The following is a 20,172-nucleotide window of genomic DNA, read 5'->3' as shown; positions in this document are numbered from 1 at the left end:
AAAAAAATAAACAGCAGAGATCCCAATGGAGAGAGAGAAACTTTGCAGACCTAGCAAGGTCTGACCATGCTCAAAGAAAGGAAATTCTCACTGTGACGAAGGGGCCATGCTGGTACGAAATAAAACACTCTTCAGTGTTGAGGCACTGCTGAGTGAGCTAGAAGACAGTCTGGCATCCAGTATTTCATTTTCTCATGTTTAGTATTTAGTCAGTTTGTCAGAAACAGACTAACCATGAGGGTCAGACATAAGTATATCAAGTATGTCCATTACTATAGGAACAATATTAAGCATACATTACTGCAACACTTGGGAATAATACCTTGGAATGAAGAAAAACAAATGAAAGAATGAAAAATGTTACCACATACTTAATTTTTATTGATATGGACTATTTTAATCAATAAATTTTATAAATTTAAGTATGCATAGATATATTTGTTATCTATAAATACATAGTTATTTTATTTATGAGCGTACTTATTCTATCTCCTCTGCAGGTCTCTTTTTCTCTGTTTCTTTCCTGAGAGCATAGTTCAGAATATATTTAAGATAAAGCCTGGATCCAGCCCTGCTGCATTCCTCCTTGTTGTCCTGCACTCCTTCAAGCTGTCATCCCGAGCATGCCTGCCACTGCCCAAGCAGCCCCACTGCCCCCTCCACCTTCCTCAGCATCCTCCTGACCCGATCCTAGCCTTCCCTGTGCTCCTGCCTAACTAACACCTGCTGTAAGCTACTCTTTCTGATTCACCCAAAATTTCAGGTGATGCCTCTACTCACTGACTTGGGGAGAAATTTCCACCTAGCCACCGTGGCAGCCTGGCTTCTGCAGTCTGCCAGCTTTTTGTCTGGCTTTTGCCATTTTGAGCTCAGCAGATTATAATTAGGGCACTTTATTTCTGAAAAGCAGTGTTCAAGTGTATTAAGAGCTCCTGTTCCTTTCCCCTGTAGATTCGGCAGCTCAGGGGGCTGGAGACATTGGGTGTGTGTGTTTCCTCTCTCTTCTTCTGCTTTCTTAGCCATGGGAAAGCCCACAGGCTCCACACAAAACTAGTTCTCCCTTTGTGGAGGAATAGAATGTAAGAGAATAGTGCAGAGGTCATCTCACACCTGAGGAGTTGCAGCTGTACTAATCACCAAAGATTAGGAACAGGCCTGAACTTAATAGGCCACAGCTGTGTCCAATAAGGAGCCGAGTGCTACAAAAGAGTGGGTGAGCTGGGTGAGGAGAGAGCTGGGGTTTGTTGGCTGTGCTGTGAAGAAGGAGTTAGTGCTGTGAGGAGATGGCTATGAGAAATCACCAAGAAGGTATGGGATTTCACAATAAGATGACACTATCCTTTCACATGTAAAATTCACCTGAAGTGTGTCTGTCACCTCAGAACAAATTTCTCAAGGTTTTAGCCATGCCATAATTTTATGTGAGGGCTGTTTTCCATGTTTTGAAAAGCTGAGTAAATCATCAGCTTGTTTGACCCAGTTACTTCTCAAAAGACTTGGCACACATCAGTGTACTCAGGGCTTTTGCACCCGCTAAGTACCTTCCACTCACCTGGGATTATCTTATCCTTGTTTGATCTGGCGAGCATGGACCCACGGCTGCTTATGGCAGAATCAATCTGCTCTGCTGGTGACCTTTGCTATCGTTTTCTGAAAGTTTATTCTTGTTAGTCTAGATTTTACTTTGCAGAGGGTATATCCATATTCTGACGCTGGTTTTTTGTCAGAGCTAGTTTTATCCAAATACTGTTACTAGTGACTGAAAATCTTAAGTATATTCTTGTAAGAGCCTGATTTTAGCTATTTTGCCTATTAGGAAAGCTGTTTTGAAGCTAGCATAGAGTTTATTGTTTACCAGCCTTGGAGGTCAGACACTGAGCAGTGCTTCCCATGGTTCCTTGGTTAATTTCTCACTGGCCATCCTCCAAACTTGCCCCTAGTAAAAGGGATTTTCAAGTGCAACATCAGCAAGTGAAAAATTAATTTGTGCCCAGCATTACCCAGATTTGTCCTATCACAAAGGGAACTATGTGTTTAGCTAATTTCCTTGTCTAAGCATCCATGCATTTCAGCAGTGTTATATGTTTATTCTACTATGAATATAATAATGATAGATTTGTGAAGTTTGCACAAATTTATGAAAATACAACAGGCGATTCTAGTGTTTACCGGAGTTGTGATTTTTGGTTTTTAACTGTCTCTTCAAATCCAACAGATATGGAAAACATTCTCAGTATGAGACCACCATGCTTCTTAAGGTTATTGATTTCTTTATTATTGGTTATATTTTTATTTATTTTGCTATAGAGGCTCCAGGCAGAAATGGAGGCAGTTTCAGAGCTGCCTACTGTTACAAGTGAGCACTGATGGGATTTTAAGGAGATTGAGCAGTGCGTTTGACTCAGAGGTTCTCAGATTCCTCTCCAGTTCAGTGAAGTTTTTGGGACCCAGTGTGTTCCTGGTCCCCCAGGGAGATGGATCATTCATTCTGAGGGTCTTGCCTGCAACACTTCAGCCTGATGTGGGACTTATCTAAATGGAACACATGGTTTGCATCTAATCCTAAATACATTTAGTGAGGTAAAGCATGGTGTAGGCTGCCAGTGATGAAATTATCAGATCACAGCACTGTAAAAACCCAGCAAAACATTGAAGTTCTAAGGGTTTGAACAGAGGTTTCTGAAAAGTCTGGGGAAACATGAGCTCTGTTTTAGATGCCAGCTCAGCAGAATATGAATACCTGGACTAGTAATGATGTCACCTCCCTGGCAGGAGGCATAATCTAGGCTGAAAGTATTGATTTCTTTAATAAAGCTCAATTTTTTTTTCACTGTATGCTCACAAGGCCAGATTATCCCCTGTGTTATGCTATGGAAAAACCTGCAGGCAAGAGCTTCAGTAATCTCAACCATGTACAAGTTCTGTTGCTGACTGACAGGATATCATTAGCAGAGGACAGAATTTGAGGACCCACACAGCTTGTTCCAATAATACTGTTACTGATTTTGAGGAGGGCAGGGAAGTGTATTTAATATTAGATATTAAGCAGAGAGGGGATAGCCAGGTGGAACTCTCTGACTCTGCTGTTTTCAGAAAGCTTCCCAGCTCCATCAGGCTGCTGAGGGAGCTGCCTGGATAGCAGATAGCTGTTTCTCCAAATACATAATGTCAAAAAGTGCTGGTTGGGTTCAAAAAAAGAGCCTATATGATCTTTTTTTCCCCCTGCATTGTCCCCTTTCCCAGTAACTCCTAGGACTCTAAACCATTCTGCACCATACCAGCACCTCTGCATGCAGCTTCTTGTCCTGATAAGAGCAGGAAGCTCAAAGCCTGTTGTGCCAGGGAGTTTCATCACCTATGAGCAACCTTCCTCGGAGCCTCTGGCAGTCTTGTGCCAGAGCCCTGCTGAGCGTTGTGAGAAAGAAGAGGGCGGACAGTTTCCAGCTTGCATTGTGTTGCCATTACGTGAAGTTTCCAGTGTCCTTACATCAAAGGAAAAGCATTTCATTCTCCACAGAAACAGCTAGGGGTGGTCAGCAGTAAACCCAGCAACGTGCTGATGCTTGCTGCAAACCATTGCTGCTAAAGCTGTCCCTGCCCCTGGCAGCACAACACGCTAAGATGCAATGATGCTTTACCTTTCCCAGGCTGGGAACATCAGATGTAGAGAAAGGAAGGGAAAAATTTGGCAGAAAAGCTGTCCCCTTGCAGGAGAATAAGCTATTGAGTGTGGTGAGGCTGGTAGTTTCTAGCATGTCTCCGTGCAGCCAGGAGTGCTTTAATTGCTCTGACTCTTTGCAGAGGGGCTTGGTGGGCTTTTGTTCTAATCTGAACATAACATGAGCATCAGACTCCTTTTTTACTGACTGTAATGCCAGTGACAAGCACATGTCATTTGGGAGTGTATGAGCATGCTGTGAAGCCTGTTTTTCTCCAGCAGTAGAAAAGTAAAGGGTAGGTAAACCTTGTCTCACATTGAACCTCCTGGAGGAGAAAGACAGGACTACCCATAAATATGATTGTGCTTCTTTAACAGCCACTGAAGGGGAATAGGACTCTAAGAGTGCCTCAGTGGTGCTGCTCACCACCTTAGTGGTGCTTCTAAGGCTGGGTGTAGCAGCAGCAGCAAGAGCCAGCCATAAGATACAGCCCCCCTCTGATCCCTTTGCCTGAAAACAGAGCACCTGAAGTAGGCTCTGTCTAAAAAAGCAAGGGTATTCTGGTGCAGGCAGCTTGCCAAGGGAGACCTGTGCCTGAGAGCTATTCCCAACCTGCACAGCTCCTGGTTTGGTGCCTAGCAGCTGTGAGTCTGAACCTCTGTGGTGAACCAGCAGCAGTGCTGCATTTGTGTGATGACTTTCTCCAGTGGATACCAGCTACAGGTGAGGCTGCATTAGCTCCTGCCATGAAAGTGAGCTTCCATTAAGCTCTTGATGGACACATTTCTGTCTCTGACATATCCCTGGTGTGCAGAATCCATGGCAGCAGCTGTGTGGCCATCTTGGTTTAAAAGATCTGCCAAGGAAGATGGAAAACTTCCTGGAATGGAAAGGCACCCCCTCCCTCCCAATTATTGTGACTGCATGACACAACAGTAATACCTCACAGCTGCATTTTGGAGCTGAACCGCTCACTGCAGTGCCATCTGAGGAGGAATGAATACTTTGTCAGTTCAATCACTCAGCTAATCTGGTTATTAATTAATTTAGTTATCATCACTGACTGGAAAATTTTAATTACTCTATCACTAAATAATATTTGAACCAGTAAAAACAGACAATAATAGCACCATAGAAATGCTGATTGTTTGCAAAGGTTTCAGCAGGTAGAGGATGTCAGGGCTAAGTGCTTGGAGATGTGTTTGTGACTGTATTAATGTAAAAGCCATTGCAGTGCACAGTGAGCACCCGATGCGAGCTGCCCTGCAGAAACTGCTCATTTGGGATGCTGCTTTCCCCCAGCAGCAGTTATATCCATCACCCAGCACTGACGCTGGAACTCCCTGTGTCCCTTGGCCCCAATGCTCATTCCTACTCCCATTCCTGCCTGTTATTTACCCCTCTCATTGGCCACAGCATGAATCAGGGTGCTCAACAATCCCCAGCTAAAACCGACTGTGCAAAAATCCCACCTAGAGGCAATGCTGCATCGTCAGGAACAAATCACTGCGAGGCACTCTGCTCCTCTGTGGTTTCTTGGGAGAGCAATTTACAGCCCCTTCCACACACAGCGAGTGAAAACAACTGTGCTTGGGAAGAGCACTTTGGCCAGCTCTTGCACATCACACAGCCTTGGCAGAGATCCCTGTTTTCTTGGCACAAACACAGAAGCTCTCGGAGGCTGGGGGTGTCAGAGCCTCGTCTGCACGGCGCCGATGGTCAGCTTTCAGTGCTCGGCTTGCTCATTATTGTTAATGCTGCGTTCAAATTATGACAACCACTGTCACATAATGCGTGGTCTGTGACAGCCACACATCCTCCTGCTATGGTAGACCAGTGCCTGTAAAGTACAGATCTCTTTTGCTGAGAAATATGGGCATAAAAAAGCAATGAAAGAGCTGAATGGATTCCTATTGAAATTTTATCACTTGGAAAGAAGATCCAGCATCAACAACAGTGAAATTCCATGGTCAGGAAAAAGCCCAAACAATTTCCAATATTTTCCTTAATTGGATTACAAATGCCACCTTTGGAATACATTTTGAAATCAATTATTCTTTTCTCTTTGTTGTGCTGTCAGTTTGCTTTTTACACTTCATTAGGCAAGGGAATGAAATGAGGATGTTGTGTTTCTTATTGATTCTGCTTTGTGTTTGAAGTCAGTTTATCTTCCTAGATGTTAGGCCACAGTAAAAAATTTTCTTTTCTAGCACAGATGAGATAGCTATCTGCACAAACTTTAAAAATAAGGGAATTGCCATTGTCTACCACAGAGTAATTTCTGGTCTTCCTTGAAGTCTATGCTCTTCCATACACTTAATTAAATAACATATTATATCATAAAAGAGATTGTAGGGATGTTGGGAAGACAGCCTACTTAACCCAACCCCAAGAGGAGATGTACTAACAGAGACTGAAGGGGAGGTGGTTGAGATTTATTATCTAAAGGGCAAGGATTTAAAAAGATTTTAAAAACTGAATGTTCTGGAGGTTGTTTTGCAGGCATAAGTGGGGACACTGGCAGGCAGAAGAGAAAACGTCAAGCTCGGAGTGAGTACAGAAAGCAAAGAGTAAACAGGGTAAATGCGTAAATAGGGGAAACAAGATGAGTGGTACTAAGGGAAACTGGAACAGAGATAAGTAGGAAGATAATATGCAAGATCCTAGTGGGAAATATTCTGGAAGAGGACAAAGAACCAGCATTTAATGCTGTTTGAGAGTGGAGACTGACCTAGGGAAACAGTCATCAGCATGAGAGAGGTTTTAGTAATAGGTTAAAAAATACTTTAAAATGCAGAAGTTGATTAACTCCAAACTGGTTATGAGATGCAGGAATACGTGTATTTTCTGTATTCCTTGCAAGTTATGTTACTGCTTGTGCAGTTAGATTTATCTTTGATTTTATTTTTTTGTCCTAAGATTTTTTCCTGCAGCAGTCCAGATGTTCAAAAGCTTTAATAAACAACACATTAATTGGAATTTAAGGATTTAAGGGTGATCTTTTCCTACTACTGAAAGGCCTGTTCTCTTAACTGAAAATAATTTGCATATTTCATCAGAGACTGAATTTTAAGTCAAAAATGTATATAACCTTATCTGTCTATCTATCTGGATACAGACGTGGACCTGTTGAAATGGGTCCAGAGAAAGCCGGGACAATGATCAGGGGTCTGGAACACCTCTTGTATGAAGGCAGGCTGAGACAGTTGTGGCTGTGCAGCCTAGAGAAGATCCCAGGGGCACCTTAGAGCACTTTCCAGTGCCTGAAGGGGGCTGACAAGAGAGATGGAGAGGGACTTTTTACAAGAGCATGTGGTGACAGGGCAAGGGGAATGGCTTTAAACTGAAAGAGGGTAGGTTTAGTTTAGTATTAGGAAGAGATTCTTTATTGTGAGGCACTGCAACAGCTTGCAAGAGAAGTTGTGGATGCCCTGTTCCTGGAAATGTTCAAGGTCATGTTGGCTGGGGCTTTTTTTTTAGCAACCTGGTCTCGTAAAAGGTGTCACTACTCGTTGCAGGGGGTGTTGGACTAGATGGCCTTTAAAGGTCCATTCCAACTGAAGCTAATCTATGATTCTATGATACAGATGCCTGTAGTTTTTTGATCATAGGCTATACACATTATTGTTTATTCTCTGTCGTTTGCTCAGCACAAGTACACACTCACCAGTCCAACGTAAATCACCCAAACATTTCTGCTCTCAATTGAAAACCTGTAAGTTACATGCTGTACCCTGCAGTTTAATACTATGCTTTGTGTGCATATAACAGCCTCAGTGACATGGTTCAGAGTGGGAGGAACAGCAGGAGTTTTTTGGCATTTCTCTCTCCCAGGGGCTGGTGTAGGTCATGCTAGGGCAGCTCTGGCTTCTGGCTGTTGCTGGGCTGCAAAACCCTCCTAAGAGTAGGTGATCCCCTCATCTAGCCAAGGCTGAGGGCAAATCAAGAACCTACTAATTATTGAATCATAGAATGGTTTGGATTGGAAAGGAACTTAAAACTTTGCCTAGTTCCAGCCCTCCCCACCATCCCCCCACCATGCCAGCTAAAAGAAGCCCGTGGATTTCAGTAAGTTTGGGGCGGTTTTTCGCTCCTTTTCCTTGGCCATCTTACCCCTGTTGAGTGAGGATAGCATCTAACTGTGATAACTGAGCAGGGGCAGTAAGGTTTAGAGAGCCATATCCCTCTCACAGCTGGTTGCAACTGTAATTAAAGGTCACTAATTAAAGGTCAGCAGTCTAGTCTGAAGATTTAATGTTAGGCAATACTCTTATGGCCCTGGTCATTGAGTAAGCAGCCTGCTGTCTGTCTTTCCTCCACCAGACGTGGTCTCAGTCTTGTTTCTGCAGTGAGCCACAAACTCTCTTTGTCCAACAGCAAATCCTCAGCACAACTCAGGCCAAACCCTGCAGAAACAGCAGTGGAGCAAAAATGCAACTAACACTGAACAATTTCAGCAGGTATTGCAGCATTAAAAGCTTATGAATTTTTCAATCCAAAACCAAACCGTTGTGTTTTCTTTACAAAAGAAATAAAATACTTTTGTTTCCAGCCCATGATAATTTGGTGTGAATCAGGCCTTGTAAAGGCCCCTTGGCATTGTTTGCATCCTTCCAAACCTGGATTTTAATGTTCTAAGTGTAATTACGTGGGCCTGAAATTCACAGCTAAAATTTGTTTTGATTTGTTTACATGTAATTGTTGTCAGGCAACCAGATACTGTTTTCAATTAGGCATTATGTTCCCAGCAAGAGGGTTAACAGAAATCAAAAGTAATTAGCTCTCCTAAAAAGCAGCCATTCTATGCCAAACAGAAGAGGATTTTTATTTTTGCAGAAGATGTAAGGTAAAATAGAAGTGCTTTGTAGGTTAGCAGAATTATTACTGTTTGGTGATACTTTCAATGGTCTTAAGAGAAAGAAATGGGGCAATTCCATTGCCTGTGGTGAATCTGGAGTCTGGTGGCAAAACCAGTATAGAAATCAGCTGAGAGATGAGAATTCAACCATTTCATGAGACTCTCACTGAAAATTTGGGGTAATCAATGCTGGTAGTTTCCACCAGCTGTTTTACTTGAGCAGAGGGCTTCCCAAATTTAGGGCACACAGCAGAAGACCCCTCATGTGCATGTTGCCTCCTCTCTCAGACCACCTGGCTTGCTCTTACCAGTTTGCTATTTCAGGAAAATGTTCCCTAGGAGCTAGTGTGCTTCAGGAGTACAGCTCTTGTTTGGAGAGATGGCAGGCAAGCTGGTTAGATACTAAATCATTTTTTGGTCGTGCAGATTTACTGTAGAGCACCTGGACACCTTGGGGGCTTGGAGGTGTTGGAGATTTCTATCAGTTTGTTTCCTTGTTTCCAGCCCACTGTTTCACAGCCCAGCTGGCATGGCGCTCAGCCAGACATTTTTTGGCCTGTTTGCCCATGTTTTGTTCATTGTACATGTGACTGTATCTGCTCAGGCCTGTGCCAGCTCAGTGAGGCTTTCACTGTTGAGGATGGAGGCCCTGCACTTGCCTGTGGATGTTTGTGGGGGTCAGCACATCACTGGGGCCTTGTTTGAAATGAGTTTGTATAAATGAGGAAACAATGGGTTGTCTGGTCCTGCCATTGACAGCTTGCCTGCCATCAGGACACTGCTCTTGTTGCTTTGGACTTGTACAACAAGACAAAGTCCTTCCTAAATGAGGAAAGCTGGTGATTCTTGGAGTTGTTTATTTAGCTACTGTAACTCCATAAGATATTGAAATCTGTGTGAATGTAATCCTTGTGTTTTCTATGCTGTTCATCTTAGTAATGTGTATGGAAGTAGTTTCTAGGGGCTGTTCTCTAACTTACACAAGCATTTCTTGATACTCATTTTGCTTGCATTGCCTTTTTGCTTCTCCTGCTCTCACTGTATGGAAAATGCAGGACATAACATGTTGCCTAATCCTTTATTTTCCCCTATGCCTGGCAGTCTTTTTTGCCACCTTCACTCCAAAGCCTTAATCTGACCTATTTTACTCCTCCTTGCCTTAGAGCAGCCCTCAAGCTGGTATGGAATGCCCACACATGCACAGACTCATGTGCACATGTATATCTATATGCAAACATTATTTTCATGTGAACTGGGAGGACAACATGGTTTACATAATCTCACATCTATTGCCCTGACCTTTTCAAATAACTTATGTGAAGTTTCAGTGCTATTTTAGTTTGTCTTAGTAGCAAGTTTGCCGTTGAATTTATATAGTATTTTAGAGTCTTTTTTCCATAGTTCAACTGTACTTCAGGGAAGAAATGTTGGGAAAAAATAAATATATATGAAATAAAATTATTGTGCAATATACCACTAATATATGAATATATCATGCAATATACTCTAATGTTAGAATTTCACTGTGCTATAAATAATTTCACGTAGAGATGAGGAACAGACTTACAGATTTACTACTGGCTGTCTGAATTAGTCATATATGGTAAATTTCTCTAAAGGGGTCATATTTGACCGAAGGTGTCTGTTATTGTTGGCATTAAGTAATGTGCTTTCTAGAACTGCTAGACTACTCATGGCACTAGACCAATTTGTTATTTTGGGAGTAGATAAAGTCTTTGTTTAGCCTTCTGGCACTCAGTGCAGCTCTTAAAAATGGTTTTCTTTGTTTTGCTAAGGTTTTCTGTTCCTCTTAAATCTACTCCGGTCTATGGAGTTTTGTCAAAGGAGACAAGAGCCCTGAGTATTAGGTGCTCTCCTTTCTTGGATGTCTTCCCAGAAGGCTCAATTTCAGGTGGGTGGGGGGGGACACGAGCAGATAATGTACAATACTGTGCTTGTACATTGCAGTGTCAGCACTCCAGCATTTGTCTAAAACCAGCAGCTGTCACTGTTGCTGACATTCACTAGATGTCAGGTATGATTTTCCTATTATACAATAGTACCTGGAGAAGCTGAATCATATTTTTTTTCCACTTAAAACTGTTACCTCACTGTGTACAACTCAGAGTCAAATCTGCTAGAGGACTTGGGCAGTTAAAGTGTGGGGATTTTTACTTGATAGCAAAACTTCCTCAGTTCCTGATTTTAAGATGGCTCGACCTGCATGTTTACAGAAACCCAGAGCTGCCCAGCCCTGGCACAGATGTTACCTCGGGGTGTGGAGGATGCCAGAGACCAGCTGGGATCCCAAGCAAAATGTGTCTGCCCCACAGCCATTGCTGTGCTTAGTACACAGGCAGGATTGTTCTTGCAGAAATACCATTGCCAGCTTCCCTGAAGGCAGCTTGTGGTGCGGCTGTGTGCGACAACCTTGCAATTAGAGCAGTTAACAAGAGTCTGGGAAACCTGGACTTAGGTCCCTGTCCAGGCAGAAGGAATGCCAGCTGTCCCCTTGCTGGGCTCCAAGCTGACCTGTGGGAGTGGAATGTCACTTGTGGGTCCAGAAGGGGTCCATGCTGTTGGAATAAAGGCTTATCCACCCTGCTCTTCCTCATGCCTAGGCCTGCTTTAGTGCATCACTCAGGGACTGCGTCCTGTAAGAGCATCCACAGGGGTCTGAGCATATGCACTGCTCCCAGCTCTGGGGGCTTGATCCTAGCTGAGGCTTTCACCGTGTTACACAATTAAGACAGACTTTTGTGAAGCTCGGGGGGTCGGTGGGCTCCACTGATTTACAATCCAGAGCAATTTGCTAGATTCGGGCTCTGTACTTATGCTATTTCTATTGCACAAGTTGCCAACAATGCCTTTTGTTTGGCCAGGGCATTGTTTGGTCAGTAAGTATGCTCCCTGATAAACTGCCCACTTCAGGACATCCTTAAGTCCCCATCAGCTTGAATGAATCTTGAATAGGCTCCCTGTAGTTGCTTTGCAGAGCAGAGCTGTGACCCACAGGACCTGATTTCATGTTCCTGCTCAGGCATTGTAGTCGGTGGGGGCTGGTATTGCCATGCTACAGCCCAGGTCTTGGAGCTGAGTGAGGGTTTCAGGCTTTGATTCTGAGTCAAGACATGATCACCCCTTTGAATGTATAGCACAGAAATGGCACTGTGCTCTTTCTGTACTCTCCTGCCACGGTGTGTTTTCTAGAGAGTTCAACAGAGGTGGTAGACTTGAAACATTTTTTTTCATTTGAGGCTCGTAAAATATCTTTCACTCCTCAGTCTTTGAACTGAAGTACTTCCATATTTTCTCAGGGCGCATATTAAAATGTCAATCAAGGAAAATATCTCCAGGAATCCAGTTTTCCTGGAGACAGCTCCTCATTCATCATGAGTCCCAACTTACATTGCAAAAGGCTCAATTCAGCAAATGTAAACCCAAAAGTTTACCTCAAGTACCAAGGGAGCCCTGCTTGGTACAACTCTGTCTTGCATTAGCATGTGTTTGAAGAGCCTGAACACAGAGACCTGATATTGGAAATATTTATTTGACAGCATTTACTTGGAAATGTCACTCCAGCAGCCTGTGGATCTCACTCCAGCCCTCATGAAAGCAGCAGGTGGGTGTCACTGAAGCCCTGTGTTGCAGGTGCTCTGATAACAAAAGTCTAAATGATTTTTAGAGGAATGAAAATATGTTTCAACACTTGGTTAATTTTTATCCAACATGCACACACTCTGTACAATTTAGATGGCTAAATGTCAACTTGCAGTGTTGCTTAAAACATAGGGCTGTACTTCGTAGTCTTTTAGTGGTTACTAGAGGCTTAGGCATCTGGATGTTCTGAAACACAGCTGAAGAAGCTGATGTGGACAGTTCTGTGTCACAGGTGTATGCAGTACCCCAACATCCCTGCTTTCCTGAGACCTGGGCTTCTGGCTCTACCCACACCTTTTGGGGGGCCTGAGAGGAAGGACATGCCCCAACATTCTTGTATATAATCCCCTAATTCTGGAATCAAGGCTTTGAAATTTCAGAGCTGTCCTTTGGTTTGTTAGTAGTTCATGTGAAGTGACAGGACAGGGAGTGCTGGATGCAAAGAAGGGAAGCCACCCAAAGACAGCGGCACTCAGCTGATGGGGGCAGGCTGGTGAGCAACACTGACCAGGGCTAGAGAGGTACCAGTGTGCTGTTGCTGGCCACACCCTGAAGCCCTCATGCTGCTATTTGCTCAAACAGGCTGTTAACATCAGATGGTTTGTCTGGGTGAGGTGAGGTATATACAGAGCAAGAGCATCAGTATTTGATGTCTTACAGTGAGGGAGGGAGCTGTAAAATTACAAGTAAAGAATGTGATTTAAACAACAATTTGAAGGGCAAAAAGGGGGGTGAGGGGTTTTACAGGAAGGCAGGTCTCTAGGCTTATAGCTAGAATGGATTTTAAAACAGAAGAGCATTGTGGGTACAAGAAGATTCAGCTACTTTTTGATTCAGTGTTTTGGCCAACTCATCGCTTTGCTTGTTTTTGGCTGAGTGGCTGCCGTGGCTTGTTTCCATGGTCATCATTGGCTCATCGGATTTGCTCAATTCTTTGGCACTTTCAAAGGGACCAATTAAGGCCATTTCCTTGAACTTCATCATTAGAGACAGAGCTCAGTTTGTGCATTCTGGTTACTTGCCAGATCTGGAGCAGCTGTCCCATGTTTGGGGACTTTTGTGCAGCTTTGTTTTGTGGAACTGGGATTTCTCCTGTCAGCAGAAGAAAAGTTTTCTACCTGACTTGAATTCCCCCAGGCCTAGAATGATACCCAAGAGGAAACTGGAACCCATGCTTCTTTTATTTTAAATACATCTGCGCAAACATCTGCCATAAAGGGAGCTTTGAATTACTGGGAGCAAGGGCAAATGGGAGAACCCCATAGGGTATGGGAACATATTGTAATGCAGAGGATTTGGGTTTTAATTTGAGTTCAGCCAAAAGAAAGGTGTCAAAATATTGATCTTTCCAAATTCTCTGCAGCATGCATTAGAATTCGCCACTGAGATTTTACTTCAGTTTGCATCAGGATTGTTGATACAAGTCACTAATACAAACATTACTAAAAGGTTCATTTTTCTCCTTTAGCATGGCTTCTGGAGTTTTCAATTTCAAAATTTTTTTCCTGACTATTACTTACTAAAAGTACACATTTAAGGGGTTATCTTTTTGGCTGGATAGATATTTTATGGTGTGGTCAGTGATGTTTATTGAACAAAGCTACAGCCTGGGTCAAAAGTGATGCAAAATTGCAACAGTGCATTCCTAATAACTTTTAACAGGAAAGTAATGTTGAAGAAATATAGTCACCATCCTACAGTACCTGGAAGTGGATGCATTCTCCTACTTGAAGAGTTCTTGGCATTACATCTCATGAGAGGGAATGAAACATATTAGATTCATGTGATGAGAAGAGAAGTATATGGACATTTTAATCACAGTTACCCCAGCCAGGAGCCAAATCCACACAGCTGCTTATTCATTCCCCCACCAGTAGGATCAGGGGGAGAACTGGAAGGGTAAAAGCCAGAAAACCCATGGGTTGAGGTAAAGACACTTTAATAGGGAAAGCAGGAGCTGTGCACACAAGCAAAGCACAACAAGGAATGAACTCATCACTTCCCATGGGCAGGCAGGTGTTCAGCCATCTCCAGGACAGCCCCATCAGGACCTGGGATGACAAACACCCTCACTCCACACATCACCCCCTTCCTCCTGCTTTCCCCAATTGATACACTGAGCATGATGTCAGATGGTCTGGAATGCCCCTTTGCCCAGTTTGGGTGACGTGTTCTGGCTGTGTCTCCTCCCAGCCCCCGAGGCATCCCCAGCTCCCTCACCAGTGTGGCAGCATGAAAAGCAGCAAAGGCCTTGGCCCGGTGTAAGCCCTGCCCAGCAATAATAAAAATGTAGTACCAACCCTGTGTTCAGCACAAATCCAAAACACAGGCCCACACCAGACATACCAGACGCTGTGAAGAAAATTAACTCTACCCCAGACAAAAGCACAAAAAGAGGAAATGTGATGCAGTGCAAAGGACCAAACCATGCCAAAAGAAACCTCACAGGTGTTGCAAAAGCAGGGGAAAAAGTCAAGGAGGAAGACACAACTTGGAGGGGAAGATATCAGCAACATGGCATGGATACTTCAAAAAAACAAAAGAAGAAGAAAAAATCTTTACTAAAGTAAAAGATATTGAAAGCCATGGCATGCCGTCAAGTGCAGGGACATGGACCAAAGCTTGCCAAAATTGTTCCCCATTCAAATTGCAAGATATCATTTCCCTTCCAGAAGGGAAATAAAATTTCATTTCCTTTCAGGAGAGGGAAATTAAATCTTCCACAGCAGAAAAGAAAGGCTTACAAACACTAGGGAGAGGAGATCTGATCAAATGTAATGCAATTGAAAAAATCCCAAAAAAACCCTAGAAAATGTGGAGATTTAGCGACTAGAAGAAAATGGTCTGGGAGGAAATGAGGTGCAGTGCAAAGGACTAAAACACGCGAAAAGTAACCTCAAACCTGTTGCAAAAGGAGGGGAAAAAGTCAAGGAGGAAGACACAACTTGGAGAGAAAGATATGAGGGACATGGCATGGATATTTAAAACAGAAAAGAACAAAAAAGTAAAAAAAGAGAAAATCTTCACCAAAGTGAAAGCAATCAAAAGGCATGGCATGAAAAAAGGGCAGGGAAACGAGCAAAGGCTTACCAAAATTGAACAACACTAAAAACCGGCAAAGATAAAAGAAGAATTTACAAACACTCTGGAAAGGACATACCATCAAAGAAGATGAAATTCAAGAGAAAAAAAAATTTTAGGAAATTTAGTGACTAGAAGAAAATGGACCGGGATTACAAGAAGTGAAGTGCAAAACACCAAAATGTGCCTACATTACCCTCACAGATGTTGCAAAAGCAGCGGAAAAAGTCAAAGAGAAAGACACAACTTGGAGGGGAAGACATGAGGGACATGGCATGGATGCTCAAAAAGAAAGAAAAGTAAAAGAAAAAATCTTTCCCAAAGTCAAAGGCATAAAAATGCAGGCAGGCCAAACGCCATCAAGTGCTGGCACATGCAGCAAAGCTTGCCAAAATTGATGCCCACTGAAGGCCAAAACAGACAAGAAGGACTTACAAACACGCTGGAATGGAGATACCATCAAAGGAATTGCAATTGGAGGAGAAAAAAAGAAAATTTGGGAAATTTGGTGATTACAAGAAAATGGCAGGGGACCACCACAGGTGCAGTGCAAAGGACCAAAAGATGCCAAAACTAAGATCATGGAGGTTTCAAAAGCAGGGGAAAAAGTCAAGGAGGAAGACACAGCTTGGAGGGGAAGATATGGGGGACATGGCATGGATACACAAAAAAAACAAAAAAAAAGAAGCAATCTTTCCCAAAGTCAAAGGCATCAAAAGGCATGGCATGCCATCAAGGGCAGGGACATACCCCAAAGATTCCTCTATTGGTCCCCATTGAAATTGCAAGATTCCGTTTCCCTTCCCGAAAAGAAATGAAATTTCCTTTCGGGAAGGGAAAAGGAATCTTGCGAACCCAAAAAGAAAGGCTTACAAACACTCTGGAAAGGAGATAGGATCAAATGAAATGCAATTGTATAAAACCTCAAAAAAACCAGAAGATCCCGAGTTTTAGTGTCTTCAAAAACTAGGCTGTGAGGGAATGAGCTGCATTGCAAAGGACCAAAACATGCCAAAACTAAGCTCACAGATGTTGCAAAAGCAGGGGAAAAAGTCAAGGAGGAAGACACAGCTTGGAGGGGAAGATATGAGGGACATGGCAGGGATACTTAAAAAGAAAAAGAAAAAATCCTCACCAAAGTGAAAGCCATCAAAAGGCATGGCATGCCATCAAGGGCAGGGACATGCTGCAAATCTTGCCAAAATTGATCCCCATTGAAATCCTGCAAATAGAATAAAGGACGTAGAAACCCTCTGGGAAGGAGATACCATCAAAAGAAATGCAGTTTGAGGAGAAAGAATTTGTTCTGGAAGTTATGATCAAAGGGCAGCAGTAATGCTTTATGTTTGCTTTTTTTCCTAATGAATTAAACAAGTTATTTGTTCCTGTCCTGTGTTCTGGCAGCCTGAAATGCATGGAGGTGGTGTTAACTGTTTTGCAGTAACAGATGCCTTCTTTTCCTTTACCCAGCTCACATACTTGTTTTAAACACATCCATCAATTTCTCTAAGACTTTGTAACAGTGTTTAATTTGAAAATCCAGAAGTTATCTGTTTCCATATAGTAGTATAGTTAGGAAAGAAAATTCAGATTGGCCCAGCTTATGCTGTACAAGCAGTAAATGTACTTCTGCTACAGAAAATCACTCCATTTGTACTCTTTTGAATGAATGAGCAATCAAAGTAATAAATTTCATACTTTTTTTTTCCCTCAGAAAGGGTTATTAAAAAATGATTAATACATTTATTTTCAATTCAGTACTCACCTGGATTCTGTTCTGAGATTTGCATAAGCTGCATCCTACTTGTGGTTCTGGTACCCATTTCAGCATGAGTTGGCTCAGCTGAAGGCACTGGGGTTTGGACCACATGAATAAGTTGATTTCTGCCCTGGACCACACATATATTCCCCATGTGCTGTGTACAAACACCCTGTGGTGAGTAAACACTGGTCTAAGGGGTCCCATCAAAGGCTATCATTGACAGAACTGGTTTTGGATGAGGCAATGAACTTGGGCCTCCCTCTGCATCCATGAAACAATTTTCTGCTTTAGGAAAACTGACTCAGAAGCTTATTTGCCTGTAGATTTCCATGCTGAACAAATGAATGCAGGGAGTAAGGAGAACTAAGCACAACAGCAGATGTAGCTAAGGAGTTAATAGCCCAGAAGGAGCAATGAAAGTTTTAGGATGTGGAGGTTTTTTCCCATTGCAGTGTTACAACTCTCCTAATTTGTGAAAGGGAAGATGATTAACCTTAGCTGTGTTGCTGTAATGTTATAAAATGAATGGGACTGTATCTTTGAAGGAGACTATCTACTGATCCAGTAGCATGGATAACTAACTGCAGATTTCTCTGCATGACAAGACTAAGTTGTAATAACAGCTTGGGAATCATTCCGGTACATTTTTCCATTAGCAAAAGTTTAATTTCGGAACTCTGACAGGTTTTTAAAGTAACATAGCCATTTCTTACCACTGAAACCCACATCTTTATTACAAAGCCAAACTGTTCTCTCTGAAACCGCATTATGCATGTTGTAACAGTACTCTCCCACAGATGATGAATACTTAGGACATATTTTTCCATGTGAATCATCCATTCACTTAAAAATAATTTCTCTTATTAAACAAAATACAACCATGTGACACATTTTGTAGGTTTGTCTCTCCTTTTCATTAGCTTACCAATGGGTTTTTACTGCCTCAAATAATTTTCTGATGATTTCATTATTTTTCATCTTTACCCCTTCCTCCTCTTCTTTTCAGTTTAATAGAAAGCAGTTTCCAGCCTCACTTTGCTGCAAGCACCGCTCAGTAAAGTCAGTGACCAAGAACTGATCCTGCAGTGAGATGAGTGCAAATACAACTGTAGTGTTCCTTGAACCCAATGGTCACACAGCTGTATATAAAGTTGCCTGACTGCATTTCTCTGCTGGATAAAGCCCTTAAAGAGAGAGCCATCATTGCAATTCCCAACCCTGATTCTTGAAGAAAACAGTCTCCACAAATTTTTTTACTTTCCTTCAGAACTAGAAGGTTACAAGGGGGCATGAAAAGCATGTGTTGCTATAATGCTGGCGCTCTGGGTGAGCATCCATCACCAGATGCTGAGCCTTGCCACAGGTGATATGGTTTTCATGGTTATTATCTGACTGCTTCATAGCCCCTGATAAAAGATAAACAACATCCTAAGTTCCAGGACTGATTAGTTTTGATAATTGTTCTGCTGCTTGCTTTGTGCAATTTACTTCTATAAATACACACTAGGGGAATAATTTGTCTAGTGTACCATGGCACAGTAATTTCCTATATAATTTTATCCTACTGCTGCAGGAACTCATTTGAGCAATTGTTAATTAATCATTAACAGTCATTAACTTTGGGTAGCAATGATTGCTAATCAAGATTTTCATGCTGCATTTTTTATTTCTGAAGGTTCCTAATTAATCAAATTAGTAACATTTTTTGTTATTTGAAAAAAAGAAAGAGTATGTTTCTAGCAGAACTGTTAGTTGCATCTTTGACTTTAAAATCTTTGCATGCCTACACTCTGGCTGCTTTTTTGCCACATAAATTGCTGGAAAATATTTTGCTGTTTAAATTAACAATGCTCTCCCATTGTTCATACTGTTGGCAATTATGCTGCTAGGAATAACCATGAAAGTCATGACACCACTCCAACTATTTCCCTTATGGTTAATTTTCTTTGCCTCATACCTCATGTCTTTGAAAAAAAAGAAAAAAAACCCCTAGATATTTATAGTACTTTTAATATCAGCTTTTTCTCAGTGGTGTAGTTAATAATAATCTATTTTTCTTTTAGTGTACCCTGTGGCCCATCACTGTCGATGAGGTAGACGTTGCTAGCTCAAGATTTTGGGCAGATCCTCAATGAAGGAACATATAATTCTGATTTTCTCTTGCACTGAAGTGACTTTGCAGAGTCCCCTTAGAAAGAATGGAGTGGCACAACCCATGGATGACACAGGGATGAAAACTTTCCCTTAGGGAAAAAAGCTTGGCCAGGTGTCTCTGCTTTCCTTCCTGCACCCCTTTGCCTGCTACCCTGGGTAGCAATGGTGGTGGGAAGGAAGGAGCAAAGGTTGAGCAGAGCTGCAGCTGGGCTGTGCCACATCTCCAGCAAGGACCTTCCCCCTCTGCAGCTGGGCCAGGCTGCATCAGACCCACACAGAACTTAGGATAACCATGTGGGACAAATGGGACTTAGAGAGTGAAATATTTCCCCTTTCTGAGGTGGTGGAGAAGCAGCCCAGAAGCTGTCAGGTTAGCAGTGGAACCTTTGCAAGCCCTGGGAGCGCAAGGACAACGGGCTTCCTAAATGGGCGACAGGATCAGCTCCAGCACCCTGGCTTTAGGCAAGAAACTCCCTTCTATGTGCCTTCATTCTGGCCAGAAATGTTAATAATTAACTCACATGGCTGTGAAGTACTCGAATAAGAAAAGAGCAGCATATTTGAACAGCACCTAAATCCAGCTGAGCCTACCTCTGTGACACCAGAGCGAGCTGCTGTGACCCACCAGCCTTGGGACTGAGAGACTAGCCACTCCTGTCACTGTGGTTACTGAGATAACCTGATCACACACATTCCTCACTGGGAGCTGCAAAGACTAAGGTTGGCAAGTCCCTTGACAGTGAAATGATATTGAATTGCACTAACACTTTATCACTGCTGCTTGCTGCACAAATAGTTGCTATTACATCCATTATGAAAACACGTTTCCTATAGAGCTGCAGATTGCAAAGCTATGAAAAGTAAAAGGCTGAATTCAGGGTGATCTTTTTCCAAGGAATTCCAGAGGAATGAACAATAATTTGCCACTAATTGCAAAGAAGCTTTGATAAAAACTCTGAACAGATTCCCAACAGCACATATTTTCCAGAGGCTGCCTG

This window comes from Ammospiza caudacuta, chromosome 5, assembly GCF_027887145.1.
Source record: "Ammospiza caudacuta isolate bAmmCau1 chromosome 5, bAmmCau1.pri, whole genome shotgun sequence".
In the NCBI taxonomy this organism is placed as follows: Eukaryota; Metazoa; Chordata; class Aves; order Passeriformes; family Passerellidae; genus Ammospiza; species Ammospiza caudacuta.
This window is presented reverse-complemented; position numbering follows the sequence as displayed.